We start from the raw sequence: 17,358 nt of genomic DNA on the forward strand, positions 1-17,358 counted from the left end.
CTAAGTTTGTATTTACTCAATATTTTTTAGAAAGTAGATTTAGAATTTAAAGCATGCAAAGTTAAACAAATAATCTATTTTTATCTTGATCTGGAGTATAAGTCTGAAAAAATGCATTTCTGACAGCTTATTTTCCGCATTTATGTACCACTGCTTCACTTTTTCAAAGGTTTAATAGTTTAAGAAGCATAAAAATTACTGATTTCTATGCAGTATATCAGAGCACAAGACACTGTGATAAACTGTAAAAGATATGTCTATGAAACATTAAGAGGAGACCAGAAAATTTACAGTAGCCAACACATGGGAGCAACCTAAGTATCCATTAACAGATGAATGGATAAAGAAAATGTGGTATGTATATATATGATGGAATATTACACAGTCATAAAAAGAATGAAATAATGCCATTTGTAGCAACATGGATGGGCCAGAGTTTATCAGTGAAGTCAATCAGAGAAAGACAAATATCATATGATATCCCTTACACATGGAATCTAAAAAAATGCTACAAATGAACTTATTTACAAAACAGCTTCACAGACATAGAAAACCAACTTATGCTTACCAATCAGGGAAGGAGGAGAGAGATAAATTGGAAGTTTGAGATTAATAGATATATACTACCATATGTAAAGTAAACAAGGACTGTAATACAGAGTGGAGAAGGAAATGGCAACCCACTCCAGTACTCTTGCCCAGAGAATTCCATGGACAGAGGAGCCTGGTGGGCTGCTGTCCCTGGAGTCATGCAGAGTCAGACATGACTGAAGCAACTTAGTATGCACGCATGCACTGGAGAAGGAAATGGCAACCCACTCCAGTATTCTTGCCTGAAAATCCCAGGGCCAGAGGAGCCTGGTGGGCTGCCGTCTATGGGCTCACACAGAATTGGACACTGCTGAAGCGACTTAGCAGCAGCAGCAGCAGAAATACTAAGAACTATATTTGATATCTTGTAGCAACCTGTAATGGAAACAAATCTGAAATAGACAACTGAATCATTTTGCTGTATATCTGAAACTAACACAATATCATAAATAGACTGTATTTCAATTAGGAAGAGAAAAGAGGAGACTAGATAGTTCATCACATCAAAATGAGATTCAACAAGAATGAAACTGATAGAGAATCTTGAAGGAGAGGAAGTGCAATTGTAAATGAGAAAAGCTAGATGTCATAAAAAAATCAAATTAAATACCAGATGAAAATAATCAACTTGTCTGAGCATAATATAAGAAATAGTTACAATTATGAGAGTTGCAATGCCAGATATTCAGAATGATAGTTAAAAACAATTCAATGTACAGGTTCACTTTAATAACTACTAAGATCAGCGAGAAGGAGTTTATATTATACCTTGTATAACTGTAAGCAAAGCTGAAATAAACACATACATTTATATCAGTGTGAAGCAATTATTATTTCAAATTTCAAGAACTCACGGAACTAAATCAATGCATTAAATATAATCATTATCACCAGACTGGCATCCAGAAGGTTTTCATTAGTTTACTTTTCCACAAAGTGTATGGTTCCCATACCATTGCTAACTCTGGGTGCATGTGTATGTGCCAAGTCGCTTCAGTCATGTTCGACTCTTTGTGACCCTATGGACTGTAGCCCACCAGGCTCCTCTGTCCATGGAATTCTCTATGAGAGAATACTAGAGTGGGTTCCCACGCCATCCTCTAGAGGATCCTCCTGACCCAGGGATCGAACCCACATCTCTTGCATCTCCTGCCTTGGCAGGCAGGTTCTTTACTACTAGAGCCACCTGGGAAGCACTGTGGGTATTGCTTTTTAACTAAAAATTTTTCTACTTGCTGAGAGCAAAATCATATCATTTTTATTTTCAGTGCACTTGAACACACTTTTGCATATTTCTTGTACTTTTATATTTGTCTTTGAAATTTCCTGCTTATGCCTCCTGCCCATTTTTCTGTTGGAATACTCATTTTTCACATATTAATCTATAAAAACTTTCATATATTCTGACTACTTATATGCCATATATGTTGAAAAAATAGCTTCCATGACTGCAGACTTGTTTTCTGATAGGTTCCAACAACTCTGTTCTATTTGAGAGCTGTGTAACTGTGTTATAGACTATTCAGGCTCAGAGCAACAGACCTGTATCTAGCTAACCTAACACACTCATTGGCTTTCAATGGATCTTCTGTTTACTCCAAAGAAAGAAAGTACCCCAGGCTCACACCTGAGTCCTCTGCCTTTCTCTCCCCTGCTAAATCTTCCCTTAGAAGTTCATGTACTCCAGTAGTTCTCACAACTCTAAGTTGGTAATTTCTAAATCTAAGTCATGGTTCCAAACATGGTCTACCCAACAAGAGAGTAGTATGAGATTTCAGAGTCAGAGATTTCATCTGCCTGATGAAACCTTTCATTAAGATGCCATTCATTCATTCAACCACTCAGATGCATTCAGCATCTCTTAAGCATACCTAGGACCTATGAAGTATTGCAATGTTTCATCATCTCAAATTCCAAGATTTGAAACTAAAGTCACCTGCTGCCGCATAAACCATCCTTCCTCTCCAAATTCATTTTTTGGTTCATTGTATCCCCAACTTTATGCTGCTGTATCTGAAAATGTCATGACTCTTTGCTCTCTGTTTTTATGACATGCAATCAGTCTTGGTTCATTTTTCCTCTAATGGCTCAAACTCTTTTTTTTTTTCCTTCACACAACTGCTACTCTGGTCCATGCCCTCAGCATCTGGCACCTGTTGAACAGCCTTGATTTCCCCTTGGCCTCACTGATTCCCACCTGTTTCCCACTTAGTTGGTTTTGCATCTTGTGCTGGATTGTTCTTCCTGCAGAATGGCTCTGAAAATATCACTTCTCTGCTCAAGAATCTCAAGTGCTTCCTCTGCCTGTGTGGAAAAGCCCAAATCTACCTGCCACTCATTAGAAGTTTCTAATAAGCCAATTCTACCAACTCAAACTCATCTCCCCCTACTCCATGTCAGAAACATAATGTTAGTGTTCTGTCTGATTATCATTCAAACACCATCCACCCAATTCTTCACAGCACAGCTCAAGTCTTCTCTTTTCCAGGAAGTTGGCCCCAACTAAAACCATATTTAATTTTCTTAGAACTAGAGCAGACTTCAGAGAGCACCCTCAAGGACTCTGAGGCTCAAGAAATCTTAAATCTTGTTCAATAAAAATTTATCAAACACTCATTGTACACAAAATCCTGTGCTAGGAACCTGTGGTGAGAAAAATAAGTAGATGTGACCCCTCCTCTCAAGGAGCTCGTGCCCATTGAAGTGGACAAGTACATATCAAAATATACCATTTTATTAAAACTTGGGAAGTTCTAGTTTGGAGCTAAACACAGTGCTATGAGAGTGAGAAAAGGGGCATTTAGTCCAACTGGGTTTCCAGGAAAACATCCCAGAGAGATATCATGTGACAAGAACATTAAAAGATGAGTAAGAGCTATTAAGACAAAGTAAAATAGGAGGAGAGTTTGAGACAAAGGGAACAAAATAAATAAATCCAGAGACACAGACACTGGGGAAGGAGTGAGGAACTAGAGACAGTATTATTAGGCGGTAATGTTGAGAACAAGAACTGGTGAGAGATAATTCAGGAATCAACCAGAGGGGATAAGCCCGGCATGTAGGGCTATGTAAACTATAGTAAGAGCTCTGCACTCTGATCTGTAAATGATGAGGAGCCACTAAAACTGTTTAAAGAAGGAAGTTAAATGATGTGGTTTTGTAGAGTATTCTCTCTACATTGTAGAGGCTAAATTGAAGGGAAGCAAGACAGAAGAGAGGAGATTGACTACATATTACACTGCACCAAGAAAGAGAGGCTAAGGGCCTGCACGACATCACTGATATAAGGGAAAGGGCTAAAAAGACAGATTTGAAAAAATATTTGAGAGCTAAATTTGCTGATTGTCTAGACATAGAAGATTTAGGGAAATGAGAACTCTCACATGACTCCTTATGTCTCTGGTTTGGGCAACTAGATGGTGGTGCCAGTAAACTAGTGATAAAGAAGCCACGCAGCATTGTAAGGGATGGGGGTGGGGGTTGATGGTGAGGACTGAAGGTGGTGAGTAGAGAACAACAGTTAAAGCTAAAGATACAAATTTGGCATTGATCATCATTCTACTGATGGATAAAATAATGACAGTGATGAGATTGCCCAAGCAAAGTGTACACAAACAGAAATATATTTTTAAATTTTTTTAAAATTTGTTTTAATTGGAGGATAATTACTTTACAATATTGTGATGGTTTTTGCCATCACATGTTTACATGTGTCCCCCCACATCCTGAACCGCCCTCCCAACTCCCTCCCCCCATCCCTGTGGGTTGTCCCAGAACGCTGGCTTTGAGTGCCCTGCTCCATGCATTGAACTTGCACTGGTCATCTATTTAGCAAATGGCAATGTATATGTTTCAATGGTATTCTGTAACATTGTCCCACCCTCGCCTTCTCTCCCTGCCTGAGTCCAAAATTCTGTTCTCTACATTCGTGTCTCCCTTGCTGCCCTGCATGTAGGATCATTGTTACTACCTTTCTAAATTCCATATATATGCACTAATATACAGCATTTTTTTTTCTGACTTACTTCACTCTGTATAATAGCCTCCAGCTTTGTAACCCTGGGATACACTAATGGTCAATGGATATGCACAAAAGGAAGAGTTCAAGAAGACCAGAAAGGACTCACCAAGGAATTAGGAGGACCACCAGGACAAATTAGAGTCAAGGAAGTAAAGGCCAGAGTTTTAGGCTGGGGTGTATGGTTAAGGACTGCAGAAGCATCCTCTGGCATGGCAACGTAAAGTTCACTGATGCCCTGCAAAGTCGAGTGTGGACTGTAAACTGAGGTGAGTGGGAGAGTAGATGAAGCATGGACATGGCAGTGTTAACTCAGCTGAGAAGGAAAGAAGAAGTAGAACACAAATAGTGGGAGGCAGGGCCAAGAGACAGCTGACTCAGGCTAAAGGAAAATGATTATAGAGGCAGGTAGTAAACTAGTCATTATTTAATTCATTGCTTTAAGGAGAGCAAGAGAAAGCAGTCTGTAGACAATACCCAAATATCTTTTTCAGTCACAAGACCAGAAGAGAAAAAAGTCACATGCATTGGCACTGACTTCGGCAGAATTCTAGCCACATCTTTGTGTACAGGAAGATGATGAAGTTTCTGCTCCTGCCAGGAACCTGATGCTTGTCCAACTGGTCAGGCATCTCCTGGAATAACTCAACTTTGGGGTGTAATGATTTGCTCTGGAAGCTGGGCACCACTATTTCTGTGAGGAGTCACTGCACCACCATGTGGTCAGTCATGAGTTTTTCTCAACTTTCTCCCACGGGTAGTTCTGGTTTGAATCACGGAAAAAGAGAATTCTGCAGCTGGCAGAGACCCTCAGTTCAGTCACTCAGTCGTGTCCGACTTTGTGACCTCATGAACTGCAGCATGCCAGGCTTCCCTGTCCATCACCAACTCCCGGAGCTTGCTCAAACTCATGTACATCAAGTCGGTGATGCCATCCTTTGTCATCCCCTTCTCCTGCCTTCAATTTTTTCTCAGCATCAGGGTCTTTTCTAATGAGTCAGCTCTTCCCATCAGGTGGCCAAAGTATTAGAGCTTCAGCTTCAGCATTAGTCCTTCCAATGAATACCGATGCTATATAGTTCTGGTCTGAATCACAGAAAAAGAGAATTCTGTAGCTGGTGGAGACCTTAGAGGCACTCTTCTTCTTATACAGAGAAAGACTTGCTTCATTTCTCAAAATCTCTTTTTATTTTGACTTGCATATTATATCTTGTGCATATGTGATTGCATGCATACACACATGTATACACAAATACATGTTTTATGTACATATACACAATCTTCAAGTATTCCTTTAAACCCAAGAATAACATTCTTATCAGAGTCCCTTGTTTTAAGTTTAACACATTGATGAAATGCAGCAACTTGCACTGATCTCTGTTTCTAAACTAATCTTTAGCAACAATCATATTGCTAGGAGGTTAGTATGCTATTTCATGTAAACTGAGCTATTCCAAATTATAATTTAAAAATATATATGTGCTCACATGGAATGGTGAAATAGGAAATGAGCCTTAGGATCAATTATCTTAAGATATAAAACTCAGGGACTTCCCTGGTGGACCAGTTTTAAGACTGCTCATGGTGCAGGGAGCCTGGGTTTGATCTCTGGTCAGGGAACTAGATCTCACACACCATAACTAAGAATTTGCCTGCACCAACTAGAAGATTCTGCGTGCAGCAACGAAGATCCTCTATTCCGTTAACTAAGACCTGGCACAGCCAAATAAATAAATAAATAATTTTTTTTTAAAAAGATACAAAATTCAGTTCTATGTTATCATTTTGCTTTTCCATTTCTTATTTTCTCTGATGATCTGAGTAACAGGTATCATAAAGAAAGCTTGGAGATTTCATAGGGGAAAGAAAAGTATTAAAAATCACTCAAAATTCCATAGCCTAATAATAACCTTTAAGATTTTGGCACATTCAATGTTTTCTAAATGTTTTAAGTTAAACATATCAAACTAGTCATTTTAACATAGCACGGTGGAAAATAGTCAATATTTTATAATAACCTATAAGGGAAAATCATCTGAAAAAGTAAATATATACACACACGCATGCACACACACACACATATATATCTGAATCACTGTGTTGCACACTTGAAACTAACATAACATTGTAATCGATAATACTTCAAATTAATCTATGTGTATGTATATATATATACATACAAAAATCTAGTTATTTTATTTATTCCATGGAATTAGCTAAGAGTTAAAAAATTTTTTTCATATTTATAGAAGTTCTGTCACCCTGTAAGTCCACCTGAACAAAATATTCACCAACTTGGAGACTTAAAACAAATGTCAAAGAATGAAAGTAGACCACGGTTGACAATGTTTGGGCAAGTTTTGTCCAAGGTGACATCTCCAGCCAAAGCACTCATTTGTTCATCAGTGTGTTACCATTAATTATTTCTGAAATTCCTTACTGTGTTGGCTTCTCTCTGCAACTTTTTATCTCCCAGTTCAAAGATGTTTCCACTGATTCTAGATCATTTGGAAAGGGAGCACCCTAAATTAGCAAGACTACAACATTTGAAATGTTTCAAATCAAAACAATAGACTTCTGCTGAATGCAGCATTAATAGAGGTAGTGCTAGTAATGGCTTCCAAGGTGGCTCAGTGGGTAAAGAATTTGCATGCAGTGCAGGAGATATAAGAGATGTAGGTTTGATTCATGGGTTGGGAAGATCCCCTGGAGGAGGACATGGCAACCTACTCTAGTATTCTTGCCTAGAGAATCCCATGGACAGAAGAACCTGGTGGGCTACAGTCCATGGGGTTGCAAAGAGTCGGAGATGACCGAAGTAACTAAGCATGCATGCATGTATCAGTAATGGTGAGAATGATAGATGAAGCTCTTATAAGTGCTTTGCAAAGTTCTCGTTTAATCACTCCGATTTTACAATGAAAGATGTTTAGAAATGGTCTAACCTCATAAGCTAATATTCATGTGGTCAGCCTCTGCCCCAAACTCTGTTCCAGGAACCAGAATCCCACAGCTCAAGACCTTCTCAGGAACTCAATGCTTAACCAGTCCCAGATTTTCTGATTCTTTTCAACCTACAGTAATGTAATTATATCACAAGTACAGTGTGTAATATATTGAAAAAATACCTGCTTCTCTCTTTTCCCTTTTTTGACTAGGTCAGTCCAAGGAGTTCATTTCTCTGGGAAGATACTGGAATACCTTACAAAAAGAATGCAAAGGGGGGAAATGAGCAAATATTCATTTTCTGATATACAAAATAGATTTATTTAGAAGACAATTTTTATTTTCCTGAGGAGGGCATGGCAACCCACTCCAGTATTCTTGCCTAGAGAATCCTATGGACAGAGGAACCTGGTGGGCTACAGAGTCCATACAGTCAGAATAGAGCCCATATGGAGGAAATAGAGCCCCTTAACCCAACACTTACATAGATCACCTGTGGTGTGGGAATGATAGAACCCTGGACCAAGGATGGGCAAGTCCCTGGGGAGGCTTTATGCGCAAAGATAAAAGGAATAAATGACTCAGGAGGTAAAAGAAAAAGTCATCCTCACTTCGTTCTTAAACAAAAGAAATTTGGGGGAGGCAGAAGAGGAAGACTGTTAACCACGTGTGTCCCAACTGCCCCCCTTCCAGGCTTTGACCCCTAGAGGGGGAGGTAGAGTCAGGTAACATTGTGGTCAGGAGGAGTTTCTGCTCCCCACTCGACTTGAAAAATAATCACCTCCTGCACCAACCTGGCACATGACCACATCAATTAGGAGGCCCAGGGAGGAGGAGATCTCAAAAATTTAGCTTTCCAAAGTTTTGGTTCTCATGGCCTGTGGGGGGTGAGGCAAAATCCATAGATCAACCACTGATTCCCCAGTGACAGTGGCCTTATTACTGATTCTGAGGTGGACCTGTGGGCCAGTGGACCAGCAGTAGCACATGGCGGAGACTCAGGCCTGCAAAACCAGGTATAAGCCATCCCAATCCAAGGGGCACAGCCAGGTTCTGAGAAGCCAGGAGAGAAATGGGGCAGCAAGATGAGAGTCATCAACTGCACAAGAAAATGACAGCAAAGGAAAGAGCAGCCAGGTAAACAGGAACCTTACTTGGGTTCCAGAGATCATGGGACCCAAAGACCCAAAGTCCTCTTCTCAGACCTCCTTCCCCACATGTGTAGACACATCGGAGAAACACAGGAGCAAAAGGGAGCAACCAGAGAGAATGCATTTTCCCCATAGGGAGACTGAGTATTATCTAAAGGAACTGATTAAGTTATCAAATTATTATTTTTTTTTTACCTTGATAGCCAGCAGATGAGTCCCCCTGAAGATCAAATGAGTTCCCAGCAAAAGAAAGAAGTTGTATTTGGGGAGGGTCTAGGTTAAGGGCTAAGGTGGATGGCTTAACACACCTATTTACCTTTAACCCTTCCTAAAACCAGAACTGCAGTAAAGGGAGCTTTAACAAGACCCAAATCCATAACAATGGGAGAACCAAAGAGACTCCAACTCCACAGTCTGGAAGCTAACAAGAGATGGGCAAGTGATAACTAACTCACCAGGTCCCATCCTGACAGTAGACAAAGATGGGGAGAATCAACCCAGTTAACATCACAGAACCTGCAAAGTTCTCAGGAACCAGAAGCCCCAAGGTCTCTGGAACTTTGGAGCCAAAGGGATGTCTGAGATAAGGAAGCCTGAGTGGAATACTATCTTAAAAGCTGTTAAGAGTCCCTAGGTTCCCTCATCTTCTCTGTTTCATTTGAGACTCTGGATCTGGAGGACACAGGTACAGTTGGGGGTGTCGGCACCTATTCCGAAATACTGAGTAATTGTCCATCCCAAACTCCCTAACTATCTCTTTCCCCCACTCTTCCCTGCAGCAGTAAGTTACACACTGCTATATTTAAAATGAATAACCAACAAGGACCTACTGTATAACACAGGGAACTCTGCTCAAAGTTATGCGGCAGCCTGGATGGGAGGGAAGTTTGGGGGAGAATGGATATGTATATGTATGGCTGAGTCCCTTCAGTTCACCTGAAACCATCACAACATTGTTTATCAGCTATACCCCAATAAAAAATAAACATTTTAACCAAGAAGAACACTGAGTGAGGGGCAGTCCATAGTGGATGTTGAATGTGACAAACTCTTGCCATCTTACCCCATTTTAAGAACTCAAGCAAAAAGGCCCTTACACTCCTGGTAGGAATCCAGCCAACTGGTCTACTTTAAGCAATGTGCTACAAGACATAGATATGATGAGGACTATCTTCACTGTGTCTCTCACCTCAATCAGACCATCTTTTTTAACTTTAATACAGAATATGTTAGGAAGCCAGGTCCACATTCATATCTGTTTTGGCTTGTCATGACCTTGTGCTGATCGAAGCTCCTATGAACTCCTCTATCCCTTCAACTTCAGCCAGCTGAGGATGCTCTTTTCATATCAGAGAATGCCCCTGCTTTGCCCTGCTCCTGAGGGCTGCATGTAGGTGGTGAGATGAGAAGCAGAATACACAGCGCAGCCACTCCATTTGACGACATTTCTATCAGATGTCCAAAGCATGGTCCCATACAACAGCCCTGCGAAATGAGGATGACCATGGGGTTACCTATGTGGTGACTACTGTTACTCAGTCACCATCTTGCCCACTGACTTTCCCAAGGGGATCTTATAAACTCTCAGAAAAACTAAAGCCAAACCACAATTCAGAGACTCTATTCAGCATTTCATCTCCTGGGAACAGCCACAACACTGCTAATATAGCTCTTTCTGTATACAAATAGATCTATGCTTATTGCTCAGATTTTTAAAAAATTTATTTATTTTTTAATTGAAGGATAATTGCTTTACAGAATTTTGTTGCTTTCTGTCAAACAGCAACAAGAATCAGTCATAGGTACACCCATGTCCCTTCCCTCCCATCTACCTCTCTATCCCACCCCTCTAGGTTGTTACAGAGCCCCCTTTTGAGTTCCCTGAGACATAGAGCAAATTCCCATTGGCTGTCTATTTTACATTTGGTAATGTAAGTTTCCATGTTATTCTCTCCATACATCTCACCCTCTCCTTCCTCCCCTCCCGCCATGTCCATAGGTCTGCACTCTTATGTTTGTTTCTCCATTGCTGCCCTGCAAATAAATTCACCAGTACCATCTTTCTAGATTCCATATATATGCATCAGTATACAATATTTATATTTCTCTTTCTTACTTACTTCACTCTGTGTAATAGGTTTTAGGTTCATCCACCTCATCAGAACAGACACAAATGCATTCCTTTTTGTGGCTGAGTATTATTCAATTGTGTACATGTACCACAACTTCTTTATCCATTCATCTGTCAATGGTCAATGGACATCTATGTTGTTTCCATGTTTTGGCTATTGTAAATAGTGCTGCAATGAACACTGGGACATGAGTCTTTTTCAATTATGGTTTCTTCAGGGTATATGCCAGTCATGGGATTGCTGGCTCATATGGTAGTTTTATTCCTAGTTTTTAAGGAATCTCCATACTGTCTTCCATAGTGGCTGTATCAATTAACACTCCCACCAGCAATGGAAAAGGATTCCCTTTTCTCCACACCCGTCCCAGCATTTATTGCTTGTAGACATTTTGATGATGGCCATTCTGACTGGTATGAGTTGGTATCTCATTGTGGTTTTGATTTGCATTTCTCTAATGATGAGCAATGTTGAGCATCTTTTCAGGTGTTTGTTTATTGCTCAGATTTTTCAAAAATCACATGACACTGTTTATGGATTCACACCCCAGCATGAACTACAAACATCAGTTGCCAGAGGAAAGTGACGCTATGAACGAGTGCAGCATGGCAGCTGTTACTTCAATCACACCTAGTCCAGCCCATGTACTCACAGCTAGAAGTCACATTGAAGACTTAGCCAACCCTCTGGAAGTATGAGTCTACAGGAGACACTTCTCTGGGGGTGCTTCCAAAAGGTAGGAACACAAAGGAAACAGAGATCTTCTCCACATTGACACAGCCCGCCTAGCTCTGCCAATCTAAGGGATTCAAGCCCCTAGCTGTGCTACTACCTGGCAAGAATGGGATTTCTCTGTGTGTGAGGACATAGGAAACATTCCTTAAAAATTCCCAAGTGTACTTAAGTGACAAGAGTGGTAGAGAAAAATGATCAAGAGATTGGGCTTTCAGAGTCTGGGTCTAACTCAAACCCAGACTCCAAAACCTACTAGCTCTCACCTTAGTCAATTTACATAACTTATCAGAATTCATTCTCTTTATCTGTAAGATAAGGATTGCTATGGTCACACTTTTTTTTTTTGCCCAATCACACATTAGATGAGGAAATACTTGTGCATTTATTATGTGCCAGGCATTCTATTGGTACTTAAGATGCATGTTAAAGACAGAGAGTGAGATTTCTTAAAAAAAAAAAAAAAATTCCCTGTCCTTACAGTAACTCACATTTGTAAAAAAAATTATTATTTATTTTGGCTGTGTCTTTATTGTGGTGTGCAGGCTTTCTCTAGTTCTTGTGCACCTGTTCTTGACACTTATGGGCTTAGTTGCTCAGCAGCATGTGGGATCTTAGTTCCCTGACCAGGGATGGAATGGGCATTCCATGCATTGGAAGGCAGATTTTGAACCACTGGGCCACCAGGGAAGTCCCCTGTACTTACATTCTAAAGGAGGATATAAACAAAAACTAAACACTAAGAAAATGTAGTAAACAGGCAGTATATTAGAAGGTAAGTCCAAGAGGGAGAAAAAGCAGGAAACTGAAGTGTGGGGGTGAGGTTTGCAATCTTAAATAAAAGGGTGAAAGTCAGCTTCAACAAGAAGAAAAACATTGAGCCAAGACTGAAAGGAGTGATGTAGGGATTACATGACACAGTGCAATTAAATGTTTTTATTGCCCACCTCACCTAGCATAGCCGGTGCTTGGCAAATTATGATGGTGATTGTGGGGAGGAGGAAGGAGAGAAGCAAGATGAATGACAAGAGATCAAGGTTCCAAGTGGGCAGACGAGTGGGATGGGCTGTAACATTCTTGTGATGGTGACACTCTTTAGCAATAGTTAAGGTGACACTCCTTAATAAAAGTAACTGTTATTGAGCAAATTTTTGCTATGTGCTAAGCATAGTGCTAAATTTTAAAATGTTTTATCTCATCTAATATTTGTCAATAGCCCTGTGAAGCCAAATTGAGGCTGAGAGAGATAAGGCATTGACTCAAGGTCACACAGCCAGCTGGCAATAAATTAGAGGTCACCAGAACCTTGGCCAGAGGCTTTAGCCATTGTCACACCCTTAATGCTCTGCCTCTCAGGTTTGTTCTCGGACACCAGTGACACAAGTGGAAGCCTGGATCACCAGCAGGAAACGGAGGCACGTACACAGTGGCTGGGTCAGGGTGGTGTTGCTCTCTTCCCTGGCCTGGCTGAGCATCAACACCATATAGCTTGGCCAGAAAGTCTACCAGACAACAATCCGCCCCGAACATAACAAGGAGAGTCACTGTGGAATCATCTTTTGGGGGATTTTAAAATAATAGGTGAGAGCTTCTTCAAGCTGAAAATGTGCTTTTTAGCACCCTAGGCCCCAGAGATGGTACACAATAAAAGAAAGGATGTTCCAGGAGGCATGAGGCCCCTTGTCTGTAGCGTCCACTCAGGGTCTGGTCACGGGAAGACTCAGTGATACACACGTGTTGACCGACTCCAGAGGACCCTGCAGCCTGGACTGATCCAGCCCCTCACACTGATTGCAGCAGCCACCTGACCTGTGGGAACACGGGTCTGAGGCTCTGAGGCATGCCCTGCACACACAGAGGAAACGCAGGGTGTTCTTAAGATTCCTCTCAAGCTAAGGGGAAAACAGAGTTTAAACATAAATTCAAATCTATGCTCAGAAAGTGAGCCCTCTCGTGCATTAAAATGTTGGAGGGAAGAGAGAAAGACCTCGGAACACGAGAAAACAAAACTGAGAAATTTTACCCCGTGCCTTGGTTTCACAGAGTCAAGAGCAGAAACTGAAACCAACAGACATTTCTGTTAAAGGGTTCACCTTCTGGAGCCCGGCAACCCATCAACGCTCTCAGACTAGCTAAAATAAGCCAGAGGCTTCCCACCACAAAGCCCCGAAGGGCAAACCAAGCCTGCTAAAGGGGCAGCAGACTCGGCAGCCGAAGGGGCTCTCATCAACACAGAAACATTTGAACAGAGAAGGGGAGACCAGGCGAGCCACCTCCTCCCCCACTTTCTCCGAGGCTGTGAAGTCTGCCACTTGCCGCCTGAGTGACAACACGAACTTGGGCAGCTCCAATACACCCCCCCCCCAAAAAAAAATGGGGGAAGTGACACTGGTGACATTCTCCATGAAAGAAATGAGTAATAGCGTCAAAAAGTGCATGGTCTACTGCCCCTAGAAACTTTAGCATGACACCTCCCCCACCGAAACAGTGAGCCAGCAACAAATAGCAAATGTCACAGAAAACAAATATCTTGCTGTTGGGTGACCCCCTCTGCTGAGACTTGGAAGGGAGGAGGCCAGTAAGAACAGAGAGGTGGTGAAAAGTCACACAGTGAGGCCCCCATAGGGCTTTTACTCACAGGCTACATAACTGAGCATCCCTAGGTGCCAAGGTCATGCTAAGTTTTCTTTTTTTTTTAATATTTTATTGCATTTAAATGAACATCCAGGGCATCCACAATCCACTTTGTTAATAATGTAAGCATCAGAAACCACACACTCACATATACCTCCCTTCCCAATTGACTGTATTATAAATAAAGAAGAAATTTAGAATGGGGAGCCAGTTCAAGCCAGCCTGTCATGCCTGAATATCGCTAGAAGCAGAAGGATGTGCTAAAAATAGATAAGCACATTAAGTCTCTTCTAACGTTTGCCCCATCCCCTGATGAATGGTACCACGTTTTCATTTCCCCTTCTGCTCCTGCTCCGAGTCACTGCTCCGCTCTGATATCATGCACCCTGAATGTGGCAACACCAAACATGGGGCCCTACGGGCAGCCAAGTTGTACCTGCCGCTGAGGAGTTTTTTAAAGTCAGGGCTTCATTACAAGATGGGATTCATAAGGCTATCCCTGTGATAATCCTTCCATCTTTACCACTAACCACATTGCCAGAATTCCCGCCTTGTCCCCAAACTGAGTGCACAGAAAGACACAAGTTAGAGGAAAAAGAGAAACTCTGTCCTCCCATTGTTGGCTGACTAGCTCCCCATTGCCTAGAGGACATATCTGACATATAGTAAATTATTGATGAAGATCTGTTAAATGAATTTTCTGCTAAATGAAAATAGTTATCTTTCTCTAGTAGGTAAATAATTAACAAATCACTTAAAAACTTGGTCAACTTTTTTACATTTATGTAAATAAATGAGATGAAGTGATGGGTCCTATGAATGTGCTTCAGGATGGGTCTGTAAGTTTCCTTGTTTTGTTACTTTTTGGTGTGTTTTTAACTAACCCTTACGTCCTATGAACTAGGAATCTATACGTTGTATACATCATTCTTACCAGGTATTCATCTCCCCAAGCACCTAGCTACATATGTGTGTTAGAAGACTGCTATGTCATAGGACAAGATGGGAAGGGGGTAAGGTTCTTAGATAGAACAGGATTCTTGGAAGAGTTGTAATAGGAACGGATACTAGGTGCCCTTAGTCTCTCTCCCTTGATAACCCTTTATGTCACTTCATAAGCCAACAAGTCTGTGCTTTTGGCTTTACCTCACACAGATGAGGATCCAAAGGCATAGCCTCATTTTCACTTTCATGTCACCATAATCCGAAAACCATTTTTCTTCCAATCTTCACCCTTGTCCATCACCGACTTTTGACCATTTCGTCCACCATTACTGAATGAATGAATGAATTCTATGACATTATTCTCTTTGCATTTTTTCCAAGGTCCCCATTTTTTGCTCCCACCCTGTGCATTCCCCAGCCCCCTGTTTGTTCATCCCATCTGTATTTCACACACTCATTCTTACTCACTCAGTTTGACTTCTGTGCTTGTTTTCCTTGTGAGATTACTTGTATTTTTTTTTCTTCTTACTTTCTTTTTTGCATACTCTTCCAACCTGCCTCCCTTTTTGTAAAATTCTCTTTTTCTCCTAAAGTTCCATTTCCTTGTTCTTCTGTCTACATTACTTTTACCCTTCTGCCTCTCTCAGATCATACAAAGTTTGGCTTCTGCATTCTTATTTAGAAGAAAAACTTTATAATTCTTAAATGTCAGTTACTTGTATCCTCATATTTTATCTCAGACCCTTTTGGTTTCTTTTAGAATTATACAAACCAGCACTGATGTATAAGCAAAATGTCCTTGTTTCAAGCTTCTTCCCTTCACCTGTAACTTTTATTCACTCACTATAATAAAGGAAGACACATAAGCCTTAACAGGTTAGAAGGGATAAGGTTGACAAATATAAAGAGTCACCCTTTTATTCCTCTTCTATCTCTCCCTTCTTTACAGTTTCTCTCTGGCAAATTGTGCCCATGTTTTATCTACTTAAATTCTGATAACTAATGAAGAAGCTAGAGAATAAAACAGCAAAAATTTTCTTGCAAATCCAGAGAACATATGCAGCAAACTGACCAAGTTTCCAGAACAAGATACTTTCCATTTTTTTATTCCATTTTTGGGGAACCCAATATTTGTCTCTTAATTTGACCAAAGCTGAACAACTCACCTAATTTGTAAGATTTTATGTAGTCTCATAGATCTTGACACCTATGGTTAATTAGTTTGAGTATTTTGTGTAGGCCAGCACATGAAAAACATTTTAATCAAAAGAAAGGGAAGTACAGCAAATGAAGGATCACTTATGTTTTTCTTCTCTATACCATTCTTTCTCTTATTATCTGACCACATCATTTCATACTTTAGTACATGTGGTCTCCAATTATTGAATTCCCTCTTCTCTTGCCTTGATATTAACTACAAATTCATCGAGAAAAGAGTCTGTAGCATGTGAAAGGGAAAAAGGAATAATATTTGCTTATTAAGTGTTCACCATATTTCAGACTCTATGCTACATGCCCTAAATTTGAGTTGGCTCATTTTACACTGACAGTCATCCTGTGAAGTACATATTTCTATTCTTGCTTTACAAAAGAGGAACTTGTATTACAGAAAATTTGAGTATCTTGTCCCAGCTCACCTGGATAGAAAGTAGAGACACTGAAAATCAACCCCAGATTAATCTCTCTACTATCCTAGTCTTCCCACCTGCATAGGGCCTATCTCAGTTCTAGGAGCAAAGTAAGCATTCAGAGAGTGATCCTCAACTTTTAAGGTAAGAGAAGTCATGCAAAGTCATGCAAAAAGTGTCTCTCCTCATCTCACACTATGGGACTGCCCCAAAGCTCACTTGTTATTACCACTGTACTGTCCCCTCTCACAACACACCTGTCTTGGTACTCCCTTGCTTCCCTTGTGTAACACTCCTCACTTGAAAATTCTCTCCCCAGCATCCCTTGACCTTAGGATATCTGGACCGCTTTAAGGAACATACAACTAATAATATATACATGTGCATATAAAAGGGCAATCTCTTCTGTGTCCATTGTTTCTCCCACTATATCTAGCATAGTACTGTACTGCATTCTCATCATTATTGTTGTCATCAATTGTCACCTTGATATGGATGATGGGTACACTGGTGTGTTCACTTTGGTCTGTGTACTTTTCTGTACCTTTCTATTTCTGAAAATTACATAAGATAGTAGGAATAGA

This window comes from Odocoileus virginianus, chromosome 11 (assembly GCF_023699985.2).
Source record: "Odocoileus virginianus isolate 20LAN1187 ecotype Illinois chromosome 11, Ovbor_1.2, whole genome shotgun sequence".
NCBI lineage: Eukaryota > Metazoa > Chordata > Mammalia > Artiodactyla > Cervidae > Odocoileus > Odocoileus virginianus.